Source organism: Leuciscus leuciscus (genome assembly GCF_965113295.1).
Source record: "Leuciscus leuciscus genome assembly, chromosome: 9".
Taxonomy (NCBI): Eukaryota; Metazoa; Chordata; class Actinopteri; order Cypriniformes; family Leuciscidae; genus Leuciscus; species Leuciscus leuciscus.
This window is the reverse complement of record NC_138733.1, coordinates 42,816,281-42,836,478: the sequence shown is the minus strand read 5'-3', so window position 1 is coordinate 42,836,478 and position 20,198 is coordinate 42,816,281. Positions and strand designations below refer to the sequence as shown.

General features: G+C 49.1%; 1 protein-coding gene and 1 long non-coding RNA gene across 2 annotated transcripts in view; both read left to right on the top strand.

Annotated features, from left to right (window-relative positions):
* The window catches only part of ppm1lb (protein phosphatase, Mg2+/Mn2+ dependent, 1Lb), a 59,395-nt gene that overhangs the window by 3,680 nt on the left and 35,517 nt on the right, over window positions 1–20,198 (top strand). The window lies entirely within an intron of this gene.
* Window positions 3,561–13,212, top strand: LOC309505759. Its single transcript, XR_014208579.1, has 3 exons — window positions 3,561–4,196; window positions 4,459–4,509; window positions 12,969–13,212. It is a non-coding gene; the product is annotated as an uncharacterized lncRNA (long non-coding RNA).

Here is a 20,198-nt window from a genome sequence, read left to right as displayed (position 1 = left end):
GCCGCTTCAGCTGATGACGCTGTGCTTATGTACATACTGATATGAGATTACTGCTGTTGTGCTGCCCTGTATTATTCAGTACAGCCGAAGATTCTAGCTGATATGCAAATTCTGGTGTACTTGAGCTGAGCAGCTCATTGGTCTGGCCCTGCCTATCAGCTGTGAGCACTCCCAGAGGAACAACGCTATTGGCTGTTATTCTACTCTATGATTGGTGTAGCCTTAGCCCTGTATCTTCGGCCTGAGCCTAACCTCTCGTACGGCGGGATTGATTCTGTTCCCGCAGCGTCAAGCTGACGTGATACTGAATTGAAATGATTACTAAATGGTGCTCTGGTGGTCAGATTTCTCAGGGGAGCGAGGAGATTATGTCCTTCACGGCCGCCCTCAGTGCTGCCGTTGGATCTAGCTTTAGTTTTGAGGGCTCTCTCTCTACCGCCTTTCGAGCCCTTAGCTTTGATTGCTGTTAAGGAGCTCTCCCTGAAAACGGCTCTGCTTCTTGCCCTTGCTTCAGCTAAGCGCATTGGGGACTCACACACGCTCTCATTGACGGTGATCTGTTTCGGACCCGATGACTGCAGTGTTACTCTCCGGCCGAGACGGGGTTATGTGCCTAAAGGCCCGTTCACACCAAGCACGATAACTATAAAGATAACGATAAAGATAACGATAAAGATATAATTCTAAAAATCGTTCTCCATATTAAAGAATAACAGAGTTCACACCACAACTATAACGATAAAGATATGAGGAACGATATCGTTGGGATCACTTTCAGAACGATTTTTTTTCCAGCTGTCCAACGATAAAACACTGACAGCCAATCAGAATCCATTCTAATTTAAAGGTCTCACGCATTTAAAATGGCAGATGACATTGCAGAGAAGTTAATCGTCGAGGTACAAAAAAATCCTCCACTGTTTGATAATTCAAACCCCCTTTTCAAGGATACGTTAAAAAAGATGGATATATGGAAAGCAATCGGTCGTATCATGGGAATAAATGGTGAGAAGTATTAAGGATGAGATATTATGCAGTTTAGCATAGTGTAACAAAATTACCTCAGGTAGGCTATCCAGCGCTAGTTTTGACAACATTGCTAAAGTTGCAGTGAAAAAGGCGTTGTATACATAAAGGTGTTGATGACTAGGCGGTGTTTTTATCCCATCATTGACAGCGCGGGCGCGCGTGCTTAGAATAAAAAGACCGTTATCGGTCGTTGGTGTGGACGCATATATAGTTATCTTTATCGTTATCTTTATAGTTATCGTGCTTGGTGTAAACGGGCCTTAAGTCACTCTCTACAGCGTTCAAAGCACAGGTTGTTTCCCTGCCCGCTTTATCTGCTGAGCCGTCTGCCTCGCGTGACGCTGATGCTCAGAGCGCTGTTTGCCCTGTCAGGGCTTTGCGGATGTATGTGAATCGCTCGGCCGCCTTCCTTCAATCAGACTTTTCGTGTGCTTTGGTGGATGTATTAAGGGAAAGACATGAACGGTCTCAAAACAGAGACTTTCTCACTGGATTGTGGACGCTGTCGCGCTGGCTTACGCGTGCAAAGGGAAGGATTGTCCCCGTAACATATGAGCTCATTCGAAGAGGGATGTTGCCTCTTCGTGGGCCTGGTCTAGAGGTATGTCTATTCAGCATATATGCTTTGCTGCTGTTTGGTCTTCTCTGACCACCTTCGCCAGATTTTACACGCTGAATGTACCGTCTGTGGCGTCTCAAGTGTTCAGTGAGATAATTTCCTCACTCATGTATTGAGAACTGTTTGAGTGTTTGACACAGTTGTTACCGCTACCGCTGTTGACACTGTGAAATACTTTCATGCATTGAGAGCTTATTGTGTTGTGTCTGCCCTGGTTTCAGTGCAGCCTTTCGCTTTCATTGTGTTGAATATGTTGAGTTTGATGGGGTTGGAGCTGATGTTTCATTGGTCTAGTTCTGATCAGATGCGAGCACTCCTAGCGGCGCTGCTATTGGCTGACTGTCTGTCTCTTCCGTGGCTGATGTAGCTTGGCCCCGTTTTCTCCGGGCTTATCTTCACTACTCTCACGGCGGGATTTAATACAGTTCCCGCAGCGTCATAGCTGATGCAATGTTGAAGTTACCGCTCTCGAAAGGGAACGTCTCCAGTTACTATCATAACTTCAATTCCCTGAGAGGCGGGAAAGAGACATCCATGTTCGCTGTTCGATCAGCTGTGCAAGCGTTCAGTCGTGATTCTGTCGCAATTGTCGCACCTATGCATTTTATACTGCCTGCAAGCCTGTCAGTATTTGTATACTTCGCGACAATTGGCCTGCTGTTCCAAACTGGCAATAGCCTGTAAGATTTAAACAAAAGTGGAGAAGGGAGGAGTTTCCACAGCGTCATAGCTGACGCAATGTCTCGCTCCCGCCTCTCAGGGAACCGAGGTTACGATAGAAACCGGAGACGTTTTGTGTGAGTGTATGTGGTGTTACTGAAGGTGCAGATGAGCTGATGAAGTAGGGGTGTGCGATATCACGATTTTTCAAATACACACAAGGTTTACATAAACACAGTTGGTTATGTCGAAAGTGATAGCAAACAGAGACATTTTGAGAGACAATCTGGTGCGTGTCATAGACAGTGAGTGTCATATGCATCTTTCTTGTGCTGGACACAAAAGAAGATATTTTGAAGAATGTGGCTAACCAGACAGTTGCTGGTCACAGCTGACTTCCATATTAAGAAAATAAAAATACTATAGGAGTCAGTGGGGACCCGCAACTGTTTAGTTGGCCATATTCTTCAAAATAACTGTAATTTTCAACAGAAGAAAGAAACTTATCTGGGTGTAAAACAACTTGAGAGAGTACATGATGACAATTAAAATTTTGGGGGGAACTATCCCTTTAATGTTAATAAAACAACAAAACACAAAGAGAAAATCACTCACTGCTATTGACGGATAACTTTAAGAGTAGCTTTAATGAGAATCAATTTATAATTTATTCAGTGAATAAATGTGTTTTATTTTCATAATTGTTCATTTAATTTCTTGAATGCTACTGTTAAATACACCTACTGTAGTTGAAAAAATAAAGCACTGTTTATTTCATTAGTATATTAAGTTGTGTATGTGTAATCTGTACATTTGTTCGTATTTTTTACAGTTTTTTTCCGATTGCTAAACGACAGTGGGCACAACTAGAGTCACATGTGCAAAACTCTAACTACAGTCTGCACAGCAGCAGTTCATGTGGACCAAACTCTAGTTCGTTTTTCATTGCTTGAACACAGTTTTCAAAACTCTACACACTTATCCCATGACTTTAACCACAACCTGCACAACACTGTGGATTTACAGCACTTTGTTCAAATGCTAACACACTGCTGTCAAAACTGTGAACCACACATTCAAAACAGAATAGATTTCAGCCTTGTGCCTTTCAAACACTGATGACTGCAGTTTCAGCTGAAAGGCTGAGCAGGGGTCTTGTTTTAGACTTGTTAGTGAACACACACACACACACACACACACACACACACACACACACACACACACATATATATATATATAGGTAGAGCTCAGAAAGACTAATTGTCTTGTGGCCTGATGCTAGAGAGAGGCAGGATTAGCCCCTCAATTATTTGTTCGAATTACAGTATGTACTTTTAGTTTCTACCTTTTTTTTCTCATTACTGTAATTCCGTAAATTACTACAGACTATTGAAGCAAACTGCTAATTTTCATTTACCTTAAAGAATTATGTTCTAAAAATTTTAATAAATCATGTGAAAGAATGTTACTCTTTTCTTTGAAGAAAATATTACTTTGTATGAAGTCACTGAAATTGTTCAAACTGTAAAGATGAAAAGTTAGTATTTTCTATATTGGTGTTTGATGCTAGTGTGTTTCCTCTCAGTGTGTTCTGAGTGACAGTGTGTGTTATCTCAGTGAGGGTTGTGTGTAGTGTGTTTCCTCTCAGTGTGTTCTGAGGGACAGTGTGTGTTATCTCAGTGAGGGGTGTGTATAGTGTGTTTCCTCTCAGTGTGTTCTGAGGGACAGTGTGTGTTATCTCAGTGAGGGTTGTGTGTAGTGTGTTTCCTCTCAGTGTGTTCTGAGGGACAGTGTGTGTTATCTCAGTGAGGGGTGTGTATAGTGTGTTTCCTCTCAGTGTGTTCTGAGGGACAGTGTGTGTTATCTCAGTGAGGGTTGTGTGTAGTGTGTTCCTCTCAGTGTGTTCTGTGTGACAGTGTGTGTTATCTCAGTGAGGGGTGTGTATAGTGTGTTTCCTCTCAGTGTGTTCTGAGGGACAGTGTGTGTTATCTCAGTGAGGGTGTGTGTAGTGTGTTTCCTCTCAGTGTGTTCTGTGTGACAGTGTGTGTTATCTCAGTGAGGGGTGTGTATAGTGTGTTTCCTCTCAGTGTGTTCTGAGTGACAGTGTGTGTTATCTCAGTGAGGGGTGTGTGTAGTGTGTTTCCTCTCAGTGTGTTCTGAGTGACAGTGTGTGTTATCTCAGTGAGGGTTGTGTATAGTGTGTTCTCTTACGAGAGGTCTCTCGTACTGCGTAAGATATCTTACGCTAGGGGAAAATCCTTTTTCCGCGAGATATTGAAGCCAAAAATTATCCTTAATTTTGTTATAATGCAAAACGCGTTGCAGCAGCAATGCAGACATAGGCGAGACAGCTCGCGCGCCTATTGGCTGCTCTGCGGCAACTGCAGCAGCCTATCGAGCGAGGCCTGGCGTGACGTCAGACCCAATCAGGGCACTTCGCGCCCGCTACGTCACGTCCCGCCGAAATGGGCGTGGTCTAGGCCTATAAATATCGCTCGCAGGCAGCTATTATCTGATTTTTCATCCTTCAAGCGAAGCACACGCATCGCTGGAGCTGGATTAGGAGCCGCGCCGTCGAGAGAGAGCACCTTCAGCGGGACGAGTCACTGAAGTCGCTGGCCGCGCCGCCTTCCTGCCTTCCTGCTGCGCTTTCCGGCGCTTATATCCTTCTCTTTTATTACACTGTATTTCTGTGTGTGTGTGTCGCCGCTGCGACACACATTTCTAAAAGAGCTAGCGTCTTTTTAAAGATGCCTTCCTGCGGCTCGTGCAGAGCCACACTCAGCGACGGGGACCGCCACGTGATCTGCGTTTCCTGCCTGGGTGAGGAACATGCAGCTCTCGCGCTCGCTGACGGCGGATGCCCTCACTGCGAGCTGATGGCAATGGCGACTCTGAGGACTCGCCTAGCCGTCTTCACCGAGACTGCTCCCCCGCCCGCCGCGGCGTCGCGCCGTAAAAAGCGCCGTGCCCAGCGGGCCCCGGAACCCTCCCTCAGCCGCCAAAGCTCGCCGGTTCGCCCGCTTGCTTCCCCGGCTTCTTCTATTTCGCTTCCTGACGGACAGCGGCCGCCGTCTGCCGCCGCTTCCGTTGATATCGCGGATGAGGAAGCCCTGCTGGGAGAGGATGATTCCTGCTCTATCCTGGCGTCAGGCAGTGAGGATTGGGCGGGCTCTGAGGACCCCGCGCCCCCTGCCCGCACTTCGTCAGGCAAGAGAGCTTCCATAGAGACGGAACTCATGCGAGTACTCGCACAGGCCGCGGCGAGCCTCGGCCTCGAGTGGTCTTCGCCTGAGCAGCCCGCTCACAACCGGCTGGATGGATTTTTCCTGCCTGGGGAGCGCGCTTCACCTGTGTCCAGGCCGGCGCCCTTTCTTCCTGAGTTACACGAAGAAGTCGCCAAGTCCTGGAGCGCCCCCTATTCTGCTAGAGTGCGTCCTGCTGTTTCTTTGGCATTCTCCGCTGTTGACGATGCCAAGAACAAAGGATACCTCTCGCTGCCGCCGGTTGAAGAGGCGATAGCGGCCCACTTATGCCCGCCCTCCGCTGGACGGCGCGCTAAGCCGGCCCTACCCTCTAAAGCTTGCCGCACGACGTCGAGCTTGCTCCACCGCGCTTTCTCCGCCGCCGGGCAAGCTGCGTCAGCGTTGCATACCATGGCAACGCTCCAGATCTTCCAGGCCGATCTCCTCCGTAAGCTGGATGAGGAAGGACCTGACGCGATCTGCGTGCCGGACTTAAGGAGTGCCACGGACCTCGCCCTTCGTGCTACTAAGTCCGCAGCGCAAGCCATTGGACGGACTATGGCTTCTCTCACCGTGTCTGAGAGACATCTATGGCTGACGCTCTCGGAAATGGCCGAGTCTGAGCGCACCGCGTTCCTCGACGCCCCGCTTTCCGCCGCAGGCCTCTTCGGATCCTCCGTCAAAGATTTCGCGGAGAGATTCGCAGAGGTACAGAAAGCGTCTCAGGCTATGAAGCACTTCCTCCCGAAGCGCTCCAGCTCTGCAGCAGGCCGTGCGAAACCGTCTGCTCAGAGCTCACAGCCACAGCCACCGTCCACTGCCTCCACTTCACAGCGCCGCCAGGCCAGAAGCGCGAGACCGCGCTCCCGCTCATCCGGTCGCCGCCCCGCAGGACGCGGCCCGCGACCTAAGGTTACGGTGAAGCCCGAGGCCCCGAAGTCGTCCTAGCACAGCTAGGAAAACGACGGTGTTCCAGTCCCGCTGCGGCCGGACTCACACCAAAGCTATTCGCTCGTCCAGTTCCAGAAAATGTGACTGTTCCAGTGTTTTCTGCAGCCAACAAGTCGGTTCTGTCACCCGCTTGCCTGCACACAAATGCCGTTTTCACGGCTACCCAGATAAATCCCCAAAAGAGCGTATTTTCTGGTGTCCCGGCCACGGCCGATGGTGTTTCGTGTGTAGTAAGAATGCCCACTGCCCAGTGCCCATCCCTACACATAAGCACAGCCTGTCACACAGGGCTCGCGCACATAAAACCGACTCAGGTCGGTTGCGCTTCAAACATGGTGAATGTGCCCACTACCCAGTGCCCACTAACACCACGTTACGCATGTCTCACGGTTTCTGTAAAAACGAAACCAACGTGCACTCGCTTCACGCAAGCGAACGATGTTTTCGGTGTGATAAATGTGCCCGCTGTCCCGCGCCCACATCCACACATAGACATGACAGTTCCCACGGGAACCGCCCAGCCCTCCCCCTCGCGGTTAACCACCGTAGAGGAGTCGAGCGCGGGCAATCTGCCCGCTGTCATCAGCGCGCCCCATGCCTCAAATGTCACGAGCGACACGCTTGTGTTACAGCACACAGAAGCTTCTCCATCGCTGAGCGAGCGGAGCGCGCTTCGTATTCGACCCCTAGCTATCCATGCAGACGCATGGGCAAAGCTGCCCGGGGTTTCGAAGTGGGTGCTGAACATTATAAAAAGAGGCTATTCGCTGCAGTTTCGCCGACGCCCTCGCCGCTATGTGGCGCGCGTCGAGACCACGGTAAAAACAGAAGTAGCACATCTACTTCGAGCCGAAGTGACGAAACTATTGAGAAAAGGGGCCATAGAACCCCTCTCTCAAGATCAGAGCGAAGGAGGGCTATACAGCAGATACTTCCTGGTACCGAAAAAAGACGGGGGTCTCAGACCCATACTAGATCTAAGGCAACTGAACAAAGTGCTTGTGAAGCGACAGTTCAGGATGCTCACGACCAGGCAAATCCTTGTGCAGATTCGCCAAGGAGATTGGTTTGTGTCAATAGATCTGAAAGACGCGTATTTTCAAATACAGATAGCGTCACGTCACAGGCGATTTTTGAGATTCGCCTTCGAGGGCCAGGCATATCAGTACACAGTCCTGCCGTTCGGCTTGTCCCTAGCACCCCGTACATTTACGAAGTGCATGGACGCGGCGCTCGCACCCCTCAGAATGAGAGGCATACGAGTGCTGAATTATTTGGACGATTGGCTGATTCTAGCGCAATCTCGCGCAGTGCTCATAGAACACACGACCATTTTACTCGATCACCTCGAGGATTTGGGTCTGAGTGTCAATTGGGCGAAGAGCTCCCTGTCACCCAGTCAGAAAATATCTTTCCTGGGCACAGAACTGGACTCACTATCCATGATAGCGCGACTATCACAACGGCGCGCGGTAGACATTCGACGCACAGCGAACTCTTTTCGCTGCGGCGCGTCTGTCCCGCTCAAAAGATTTCAGAAGATGCTAGGTCTCATGGCCTCAGCATCGTCAGTACTCCAGCTGGGTCTGCTCCGCATGCGCCCGCTGCAGTTTTGGCTGAAAGCGCGAGTCCCACGCAAAGCGTGGGCACCCGGTTTGCTTCGCCTCAGGGTCAATCAGAAATGCGTTACAGCGCTGAAACCCTGGAAAGCGAACGACTGGTACCAATCAGGTGTAAGCCTGGGGACTTCCTCGAGGGTGAAAGTGGTGTCCACGGACGCGTCCACCTCGGGATGTGGAGCGCTGCTCGAGGGCAGACCGTTCTTCGGCCAGTGGTCAGAACGGGAGAAGCTCCTGCACATAAACTGCCTCGAAATGCTGGCAGTAGACAACGCGCTGACGCGTTTTTGTCCCCAAATAAAAGGTCACCACGTCTTGGTCCGCTCGGACAACATGTCTGTGGTATCCTACATAAATCGCCAGGGCGTCATCAGATCCGAGAAACTGTACAGGCTGGCAGAACGCCTCCTGGTATGGGCTCAGTGCAACCTGCGCTCGCTCAGAGCAGCGCACGTGCCAGGGATCATGAATATAGGACCAGACAGACTGTCCAGGAACAACGTTCCGGCAGGCGAATGGTCCCTACACCCACAGACAGTCCAACTGCTGTGGAAGAAATTCGGCAGAGCGGAAGTGGACCTGTTTGCGTCTCAAGAAAACGCTCACTGTCAAGAATTTTTCTCCAAGAGCAGGAGCGCGCTGGCCCATGTGTGGCCCCGCCGCCCGCTCTATGCTTTTCCCCCCGTCTCTCTCCTGCCTCAGGTGATAGAACGGATCAGGGAAGAAGGATGCTCAGTACTGCTGGTAGCACCGCTCTGGAAAAACCAACCTTGGTTCCCAGCCGTGATGCAGTTAGCAAGTACTGCCCCGTGGCCAGTACCAGTGAGGAGAGATCTCCTCTCACAGGCCCGCGGCTCGATCTGGCATCCTCACCCGGATCTATGGTCCCTTCATGTCTGGGCCATCAACGGGTACATGTTGGACTCCCTAAAGGAGTATTAAACACGATCACGCAGGCTAGAGCTCCGTCTACAAGACGACTCTATTCTTCGAAATGGTCAGTGTTTTCGGGCTGGTGCACAGCCCGTGGTGTGTCACCCACAAATTGTGATGTGACGGAGGTGCTTTCCTTCCTACAAGAGCTGTTGGATGGGGGCAGGGCCCCCTCCACGCTCAAAGTTTATGTGGCGGCTATAGCAGCGTTCTCAGAAACAACGCTTGGTCAGTCAATAGGAAGGAACGATTTAGTCATCCGCTTCCTTAAAGGAGCTAGGAGACTGAATCCTCCCAGACCTCCCTCAGTCCCCGTATGGGACCTTTCTACGGTTCTGGAAGCCATGAAAGGTGCGCCATTTGAGCCTTTACAGTCAATCGATTTGAAACACCTGTCTTTCAAGACGGTGTTTTTGCTGGCTCTCGCTTCGGTAAAGCGCATAGGGGATCTGCACGCGCTCTCTGTGAGCGCGGCGTGCATGGAGTTTGGGCCCAATGACTCAAAAGTTATACTCAAACCTAAGCACGGTTATGTTCCAAAATCCCTCAACACACCGTTTAGGGCGCAGATTATCTCTCTGTCAGCCCTACCGGTCCCTGATGAGGAAAGAGACGCGAGCCTCCTTTGCCCAGTCAGGGCATTACGAGCTTATGTGTCTCGCTCGTCTGTTTTCAGACAGACGGAACAGCTCTTTGTTTCGTTTAGCGGACGTTCTAAGGGACTAGCCGCGTCGAAACAGAGCCTATCCAGATGGATAGTTGATGCTATAGCGCTGGCATACGCCTCCAAGGGCATGCAGTGCCCTTTGGGTGTCAGAGCGCATTCCACAAGAGGCATGGCCTCTTCGTGGGCTTGGTCGAGTGGGATTGCCTTGCAAGATATTTGTATGGCGGCAGGCTGGGCCTCCCCGTCTACATTTATAAGGTTCTATAACCTAGAGGTTCCCGCCCTGCAGGCCAGGCTGCTGTCGGTCTAGACTACCAGTATTATCTGACCTGATGCGTTCAGCTCAGAATGCTGCGTTTACTGAGCACAGCTCAATTTTCGACAGTTTAAAGCTGGGCAAACTGTGTAAGACCCACATTTTTTCCATCAGTTCAGGCCGTACCCCGCCCTGTCTGTATGATGAAATTTGCGTCCCTTCGACGCTACTCTATGTGGAAAGTGAGGCTGCACCCCTCCTTCTCCCGGACTCTCTGTGAGTTCACTGAGTGATTGTGCACTATATGTACCCCGGGCTTTTCGCCCTTGGGTCTTTGGTGTCAGATCTCAGCACGCACGGCGTTTTACACTGGGTCCCCTAGCGTAAGATATCTTACGCAGTACGAGAGACCTCTCGTAAGAGAACGTACTCGGTTACTAACGTAACCTCGGTTCTCTCTAGAAGAGGGACCGAGTACTGCGTATCTTGCCGTGCATGCACACGCTCTGGTTGCTTCGATGATGAAAAACCAGATAATAGCTGCCTGCGAGCGATATTTATAGGCCTAGACCACGCCCATTTCGGCGGGACGTGACGTAGCGGGCGCGAAGTGCCCTGATTGGGTCTGACGTCACGCCAGGCCTCGCTCGATAGGCTGCTGCAGTTGCCGCAGAGCAGCCAATAGGCGCGCGAGCTGTCTCGCCTATGTCTGCATTGCTGCTGCAACGCGTTTTGCATTATAACAAAATTAAGGATAATTTTTGGCTTCAATATCTCGCGGAAAAAGGATTTTCCCCTAGCGTAAGATATCTTACGCAGTACTCGGTCCCTCTTCTAGAGAGAACCGAGGTTACGTTAGTAACCGAGTACGTTTCCTCTCAGTGTGTTCTGAGTGACAGTGTGTGTTATCTCAGTGAGGGGTGTGTGTAGTGTGTTTCCTCTCAGTGTGTTCTGAGGGACAGTGTGTGTTATCTCAGTGAGGGTGTGTGTAGTGTGTTTCCTCTCAGTGTGTTCTGTGTGACAGTGTGTGTTATCTCAGTGAGGGGTGTGTATAGTGTGTTTCCTCTCAGTGTGTTCTGAGTGACAGTGTGTGTTATCTCAGTGAGGGGTGTGTATAGTGTGTTTCCTCTCAGTGTGTTCTGTGTGACAGTGTGTGTTATCTCAGTGAGGGGTGTGTATAGTGTGTTTCCTCTCAGTGTGTTCTGTGTGACAGTGTGTGTTATCTCAGTGAGGGGTGTGTGTAGTGTGTTTCCTCTCAGTGTGTTCTGAGGGACAGTGTGTGTTATCTCAGTGAGGGGTGTGTGTAGTGTGTTTCCTCTCAGTGTGTTCTGAGGGACAGTGTGTGTTATCTCAGTGAGGGGTGTGTATAGTGTGTTTCCTCTCAGTGTGTTCTGTGTGACAGTGTGTGTTATCTCAGTGAGGGGTGTGTGTAGTGTGTTTCCTCTCAGTGTGTTCTGAGGGACAGTGTGTGTTATCTCAGTGAGGGTGTGTGTAGTGTGTTTCCTCTCAGTGTGTTCTGTGTGACAGTGTGTGTTATCTCAGTGAGGGGTGTGTATAGTGTGTTTCCTCTCAGTGTGTTCTGAGTGACAGTGTGTGTTATCTCAGTGAGGGGTGTGTGTAGTGTGTTTCCTCTCAGTGTGTTCTGAGGGACAGTGTGTGTTATCTCAGTGAGGGTGTGTGTAGTGTGTTTCCTCTCAGTGTGTTCTGTGTGACAGTGTGTGTTATCTCAGTGAGGGGTGTGTGTAGTGTGTTTCCTCTCAGTGTGTTCTGAGTGACAGTGTGTGTTATCTCAGTGAGGGGTGTGTGTAGTGTGTTTCCTCTCAGTGTGTTCTGAGGGACAGTGTGTGTTATCTCAGTGAGGGTGTGTGTAGTGTGTTTCCTCTCAGTGTGTTCTGTGTGACAGTGTGTGTTATCTCAGTGAGGGGTGTGTATAGTGTGTTTCCTCTCAGTGTGTTCTGAGGGACAGTGTGTGTTATCTCAGTGAGGGTGTGTGTAGTGTGTTTCCTCTCAGTGTGTTCTGTGTGACAGTGTGTGTTATCTCAGTGAGGGTGTGTGTAGTGTGTTTCCTCTCAGTGTGTTCTGAGGGACAGTGTGTGTTATCTCAGTGAGGGGTGTGTATAGTGTGTTTCCTCTCAGTGTGTTCTGAGTGACAGTGTGTGTTATCTCAGTGAGGGGTGTGTGTAGTGTGTTTCCTCTCAGTGTGTTCTGAGTGACAGTGTGTGTTATCTCAGTGAGGGTGTGTGTAGTGTGTTTCCTCTCAGTGTGTTCTGAGGGACAGTGTGTGTTATCTCAGTGAGGGTGTGTGTAGTGTGTTTCCTCTCAGTGTGTTCTGAGTGACAGTGTGTGTTATCTCTGTGAGGGGTGTGTGTGTGTAGTGTGTTTCCTCTCAGTGTGTTCTGAGTGACAGTGTGTGTTATCTCAGTGAGGGTGTGTGTAGTGTGTTTCCTCTCAGTGTGTTCTGAGGGACAGTGTGTGTTATCTCAGTGAGGGGTGTGTATAGTGTGTTTCCTCTCAGTGTGTTCTGAGGGACAGTGTGTGTTATCTCAGTGAGGGGTGTGTGTAGTGTGTTTCCTCTCAGTGTGTTCTGAGGGACAGTGTGTGTTATCTCAGTGAGGGGTGTGTGTAGTGTGTTTCCTCTCAGTGTGTTCTGAGGGACAGTGTGTGTTATCTCAGTGAGGGTTGTGTATAGTGTGTTTCCTCTCAGTGTGTTCTGATTGACAGTGTGTGTTATCTCAGTGAGGGGTGTGTGTAGTGTGTTTCCTCTCAGTGTGTTCTGAGTGATAGTGTGTGTTATCTCAGTGAGGGTTGTGTATAGTGTGTTTCCTCTCAGTGTGTTCTGGGTGACAGTGTGTGTTATCTCAGTGAGGGTTGTGTGTAGTGTGTTTCCTCTCAGTGTGTTCTGAGTGATAGTGTGTGTTATCTCAGTGAGGGTTGTGTGTAGTGTGTTCTGAGTGACAGTGTGTGTTATCTCAGTGAGGGTTGTGTCTAGTGTGTTCTGAGTGACAGTGTGTGTTATCTCAGTGAGGGTTGTGTGTAGTGTGTTCTGAGTGACAGTGTGTGTTATCTCAGTGAGGGTTGTGTGTAGTGTGTTCTGAGTGACAGTGTGTGTTATCTCAGTGAGGGTTGTGTGTAGTGTGTTCTGAGTGACAGTGTGTGTTATCTCAGTGAGGGTTGTGTGTAGTGTTTGGCTGCACTGAGCCTGTTTTGAGCCATGTGTTAAGAGTTGTGTTGCTTGGAATCAGTGGTGGCGCCAGGGAGGGGCTAGGTGGTGCTGTAGCTCCCCCTATAATAGCCATAGCACCTGCCCAGCACCCCCAAGAAATGTCTGTAATTTTTTTATATTTATATTTTAATGTCATGTTTGAATAGTCTTTTAAATGTTGTTAAAAATAGGAATTAAATAATAATTAAAAAATTGCGAGCGGACGCCGTGAGAGCTGTGCGAGCAGGAACGAGTAACGTTAGTGAGTTGTCGTCGAAAAAGATGGATATAGCAAAAAAGCTGTCGGGGACTAAAAACAGAAAAATAAAGAGGGAAAAGGAGATGGTATGTCAATTGATGTGACAGCAGCTAAATATGTGGATGGTGAAAGGCAACAGGTAGGATTTAAAGTGTGACGTCCAGGCATGTAGGCTACTGGCCATCGGGACTACAGGGAGATTCCCGGTGGGCCGACGTGCTTTTTGGTCCGATACATCTCTTTTTTTTTTTTTTTTTTTTTTTTTTTTTGTCTTAACGGCCCATAAAACTCGTACATCGGCGGGCCATTCGTTTTGTTTTGCTTAATTGGCGGCGTATGGGTTAGTGCCGGTGTAATGCAGTGGTCAAAAAAAGTCAGCGTTTGAGCGTTAGTTTTTTTCTGACACCCCATGAAACCATGAAACACGTAGATCAGCGGCCCATTGGTTCTTTTCTTGATTGACACTGGGCTGGCCCAATCACATCTTTAATGTGAAGTATAGAAATATACTCTTTCAAGTATAGAAATTAGTACAATAACTAATTATGAAAGTTTCCTTTATTTTTCAGTGCATTTGTTTTACAATATATGGCTATTACTATCATGGGATTAATATTATAACTATTATTATTATGTAGTGTAATGTAGACTGACACTGTAACTAAAAGAGGTTTGAATTTTTCTTTGTTTCTTTGAGCTTTTAATTTTTAACTCTCAAAGTGCACCAGATTGATGATTGCCAAAATTGTTGCTGCATACCCCTCTGACAATGGGTAGTTGCGTCCCTGTCTATAGCCCTTGCGTTGAATACTTTTACATATAACGTTATATACAGTATATGCTTATAGTCGTGGAACGAGTATAGTTAATGCGGGCGTGTACGCATGTGTATACTTTCATTATGGTGTTGTTCATGATGGCGTTTCATTATGGTGGTCCGATGCGACCTCCATAATGAAACGCCCCAAAATTCAAAGCACCTTCTCTTAAGTGTTGAGCATCCCCATAGCACCTGCAACAGAAAACCTCTGGAGCCGCCACTGCTTGGAGTGAGTTTTGCAGGTGATGTGAACTGTTTAGCTCAGGTGACTGTTAGTAGTGCAGACTGTAGTTAGAGTTTTGCACATGTAGCTCCAGTTGTGCTCACTGTCGTTTAGCAATCGGAAAAAACTGTAATAACAAAGAAAATAATGACAAATATTTTTTTTAATCTTCGCCCCGTTGGACTAAATGTCTGCAATTCTTTTCTATTTTCTATTTTGTTACCTAAGGCTTTGTTTTTAAAATAGGGACATTAGTTTGGCTGTAATGCTCAGTCAGCTGTCATTGTAAGCACAGCTGTTTAGGCCTCACGTGTGTGTGTGTGTGTGTGTGTGTGTGTGTGTGTGTGTGTGTGTGTGTGTGTGTGTGTGTGTGTGTGTGTGTGTGTGTGTGTGTACGTACGTGTGTACGTACGTGTGAAGAGTGTATGTGTTTAGATGAGCATGTGTGAGGTGTGGGCGAGCGTCTGGAGGAGAATGATGTGGGTGTGTGTGTGTGTGTGTGTGTGTGTGTGTGTGTGTGTGTGTGTGTGAGAGAGCATTTGAGCCGCATTTACACTGCAAGGCTTGATGCCCAATTCCCATGTGTTGAGTATCTGATTTTTTTTGACGACCAGCTTACATTTTTTTCATATCCGATATGCATTTACACGATACAAGACGGACTGACCCGGAAAAGCTCAGGCTGAAACGCAAGTAGAAATGGCAGGATTTGCAATGGACGCAGTTGAAATAATAATACATGCTTTTAGTTTGAATTCGTTTTCAGTATAAATATTATTTTTAGGGCTGTCAGTAGCTTATCGTAACATTAAGCGTCCGTCCTTTATCTTGTTTAACATGTTTATTTTCTTATCATCTTCTATATCCAGATAAGTAAACCATCAGATTGAAGGGTGATTCTCACAAAAGGCACATTTAGGTTTAAATATTTTTTTCCCCCATATAATTCATACATTTATGCACACCAAAGCAAAGCCCCCATGACAAAAATAATATTATTTAAGATAAATAAATAATTAATTTAAGCCAAGATTATGTATTTATTGTAAAATATTAGTTTCAAATTAAAGACATTTTACACTTTCAATTATATTCATGATAATTTTTTCAATAATTGTCGATGCCACTATCATATCAAGGAAAGAAAAATCGGTCACACTTTATATTAGGTGTCTTTAATAACTACTACGTACTCACGTAAAATAAAATGTTAGGTACGGTGTGCTTGCTGATGTTGTAGTGTAAAACACTTGTGTTACTGAGGTGGAGACTGGTAAAGGCTGGGACAGGTTTGATGGGATGAGTGATTTAAAGGGAAGGGCAACACTGTCATTATAGATGTAATCACAGAAATGCAGGTTATTTTAGAAAATACAAGTTCTATGTAAAACATGTATGTACATTGTGCATTGAATCAAACGATTCATTGAAATGTTAGTACATGATAGTTAAAGACACTTATAGACTGGGACTGAGAAACACAGGGAGAGCATTAAAACTGATCCAGCTTCAAGAGAAGCATAACTTGCAAAAAAGAAAAAGAGAGGTGAGATTATATTCTGGCATGGCTCGTTATTTTACCGAGAACCGTCACACATCTCTAGTGAGTGTTTGAGCATGTGTGAGCATTTTTGTGAACTGTGTGTGTGAGTTTGTGTGTCTATATATGTGTGTGTGTGTGTGTGTGTGTGTGTGTGTGTGTGTGTGTGTGTGTGTGTGTGTGTGTGTGTGTGTGTGTGTGTGTGAGCCTTTGATTGATGTGTGGGCAAATTTGTGTGTATGTGAAAGTGTTGCATGGTATATTGGTGTGACAATATTAAGCCATTGCCAGAGTGTTTTTCACATGCTGTTGTACAGTACACCAGTGCTATTGGGGATGTTTTCTATGGAAGCAGAATAGTTTATATCTCGCAATTCTGACATCTTTTCTCACAATTGTGAGATTTAAAGTCCAATTCTAAGGAAAAAACGTTTTTTTTTTACCTCAGAATAGTTTATATCTCGCAATTCTGACTTTATAACACGCAATTGCGTATTATAAAGTCAGAATTGCGAGATATAAACATGTAATTCTGAGAAAAAAAGTCAGAATTGTGAGATTAAAAAGTCGCAATTACCTTTTTTATTTTTCACTCTGTGGCGGAAACAAGCTTCCATAGTTCTCTTACGAGAGGTCTCTCGTACTGCGTAAGATATCTTACGCTAGGGGAAAATCCTTTTTCCGCGAGATATTGAAGCCAAAAATTATCCTTAATTTTGTAATAATGCAAAACGTGTTGCGGCAGCATGCAGACATAGGCCAGGCAGCTCGCGCGCCTATTGGCTGCTCTGCGGCAACTGTAGCAGCCTATCCATCGAGGCCTGGCGTGGCCTTTGCGCCCGCTGCGTCACGTCCCGCCGAAATGGGCGTGGTCTAGGCCTATAAATACCGCTCGCAGGCAGCTATTATCTGATTTTTCATCCTTTAAGCGAAGCACACGCATCGCTGGAGCTGGAGAAGAAGCCGCGCCGTCTGAGAGAGAGCACCTTCAGCGGGACGAGTCACTGAAGTCGCTGGCCGCGCCGCCTTCCTGCCTTCCTGCTGCGCTTTCCGGCGCTTATATCCTTTCTGATTACACTGTACTCTATTTGTGTGTGTGTGTCGCCGCCGCGACACACATTCTAAAAGAGCTAGCGTCTTTTTAAAGATGCCTTCCTGCGGCTCGTGCAGAGCCACAATCAGCGACGGGGACCGCCACGTGGTTTGCGTTTCCTGCCTGGGTGAGGAACATGCAGTTCTCGCGCTCGCTGACGGCGGCTGCCCTCACTGCGAGCTGATGGCAATGGCGACTCTGAGGACTCGCCTAGCCTTCTTCACCGAGACTGCTCCCCCGCCCGCCGCGGCGTCGCGCCGTAAAAAGCGCCGTGCCCAGCGGGCCCCGGAACCCTCCCTCAGCCGCCAAAGCTCGCCGGTTCGCCCGCTTGCTTCCCCGGCTTCGTCAGCCTCGCTTCCTGACGGACAGCGGCCGCCGTCTGCCGCCGCTTCCGTTGACATCGTGGATGAGGAAGCCCTGCTGGGAGAGGATGATTCCTGCTCTATCCTGGCGTCAGGCAGTGAGGATTGGGCGGGCTCTGAGGACCCCATGCCCCCTGCCCGCACGTCGTCAGGCAAGAGAGCGTCCATCGAGACGGAGCTCATGCGAGTACTCGCACAGGCCGCGGCGAGCCTCGGCCTCGAGTGGTCTTCGCCTGAGCAGCCCGCTCACAACTGGCTGGATGGATTTTTCCTGCCTGGGGAGCGCGCTTCGCCTGCGTCCAGACCGGCGCCTTTTCTTCCTGAGTTACACGAAGAAGTCGCCAAGTCCTGGAACGCCCCCTATTCGGCTAGAGTGCGTCCTGCTGTTTCTTTGGCATTCTCCGCTGTTGACGATGCCAAGAACAAAGGATACCTTTCGCTGCCGCCGGTCGAAGAGGCGATAGCGGCCCACTTATGTCCGCCCTCCGCTGGACGGCGTGCTAAGCCGGCCCTACCCTCTAAAGCTTGCCGCACGACGTCAAGCCTGCTCCGCCGCGCTTTCTCCGCCGCCGGGCAAGCTGCGTCAGCGCTGCACACCATGGCAACGCTTCAGATCTTCCAGGCCGATCTCCTCCGTAAGCTGGATGAGGAAGGACCTGACGCGATCTGCGTGCCGGACTTAAGGAGTGCCACGGACCTCGCTCTCCGTGCTACTAAGTCTGCAGCGCAAGCCATTGGACGGAATATGGCCTCTCTCACCGTGACTGAGAGACATCTTTGGCTGACGCTCTCGGAAATGGCCGAGTCTGAGCGCACCGCGTTCCTCGACGCCCCGCTTTCCGCCACAGGCCTCTTTGGATCCTCCGTCAAGGATTTCGCGGAGAGATTCGCAGAGGTACAGAAAGCGTCACAGGCTATGAAGCACTTCCTCCCGAAGCGCTCCAGCTCTGCAGCAGGCCGTGCGAAACCGTCTGCTCAGAGCTCACAGCCACAGCCACCGTCCACTGCCTCCACTTCACAGCGCCGCCAGGCCTGAAGCGCGAGACCGCGCTCCCGCTCATCCGGTCGCCGCCCCGCCGTGCGTGGCCCGCGACCTAGGATTACGGTGAAGCCAGAGGCCCCGAAGTCGTCCTAGCACAGCTAGGAAAACGACGGTCTTCAAGTCCCGCTGCGGCCAGACTCACACCAAAGCTATTCGCTCGTCCAGTTCTACCAGAAAGACTCGGGAGAGTTATTTCAATAAACCATACATTTATTGACAGCTCAGCAAGCTGATAATCTACAAAGTCATTTGGCGTAGGCCCCGTCCGTAGTGCATAGTCCGAGAGTATCGGATCTGCAATTCCTGCCTAAAGATGAAGGCAGGGGCGCAGCCGACCCCCCTCCTGGGAGGTATGGACGGGACCATCCTGGTGGTGGTGGGGAGGATGGGGGTAATCATCGCTTCAGTATCTGCGAACTCAAACATGTGTAAGTACCGTGCTTTTATACAATAAGCATAATAATATGATTGGATAGAAGTGAAGCAATAAGTGACGTAATAATTGAGTCTTCCCAGCAGAACTTATGCTAAAGCTTTCATTTCCAGCAAATGTGACTGTTCCAGTGTTTTCTGCAGCCAACAAGTCGGTTCTGTCACCCGCTTGCCTGCACACAAATGCCGTTTTCACGGCTACCCAGATAAATCCCCAAAAGAGTGTATTTTCTGGTGTCCCGGCCACGGCCGATGGTGTTTCATGTGTAGTAAGAATGCCCACTGCCCAGTGCCCATCCCTACACACAAGCACAGCCTGTCACACAGGACTCGCGCACATAAAACCGACTCAGATCGGTTGCGCTTCAGACATGGTGAATGTGCCCACTACCCAGTGCCCACTAACACCGCGTTATGCATGTCTCACGGTTTCTGTAAAAACGAAACCAACGTGCACTCGCTTCACGCAAGCGAACGATGCTTTCGGTGTGATAAATGTGCCCGCTGTCCTGCGCCCACATCCACACATAGACATGACAGTTCCCACGGGAACCGCCCAGCCCTCCCCCTCGCGGTTGACCACCGCAGAGGAGTCGAGCGCGGGCAATCTGCCCGCTGTTATCAGCGCGCCCCATGCCTCAAATGTCACGAGCGCGATGCTTGTGTTGCAGCACGCCGAAGCTTCTCCATCGCTGAGCGAGCGGAGCGCGCTTCGTATTCAACCCCTAGCTATCCATGCAGACGCATGGGCAAAGCTGCCCGGGGTTTCGAAGTGGGTGCTGAACATTATAAAAAGAGGCTATTCGCTGCAGTTTCGCCGACGCCCTCGCCGCTATGTGGCGCGCGTCGAGACCACGGTAAAAACAGAAGTAGCACATTTACTTCGAGCCGAAGTGGCGAAACTATTGAGCAAAGGGGCCATAGAGCCTCTCTCTCAAGTTCAGAGCGAAGGAGGGCTATACAGCAGATACTTCCTGGTACCGAAAAAAGACGGGGGTCTCAGACCCATACTAGATCTAAGGCAACTGAACAAAGTGCTTGTGAAGCGACAGTTCAGGATGCTCACGACCAGACAAATCCTTGTGCAGATTCGCCAAGGAGATTGGTTTGTGTCAATAGATCTGAAAGACGCGTATTTTCAAATACAGATAGCGTCACGTCACAGGCGATATTTGAGATTCGCCTTCGAGGGCCAGGCATATCAGTACACAGTCCTGCCGTTCGGTTTGTCCCTGGCACCCCGTAC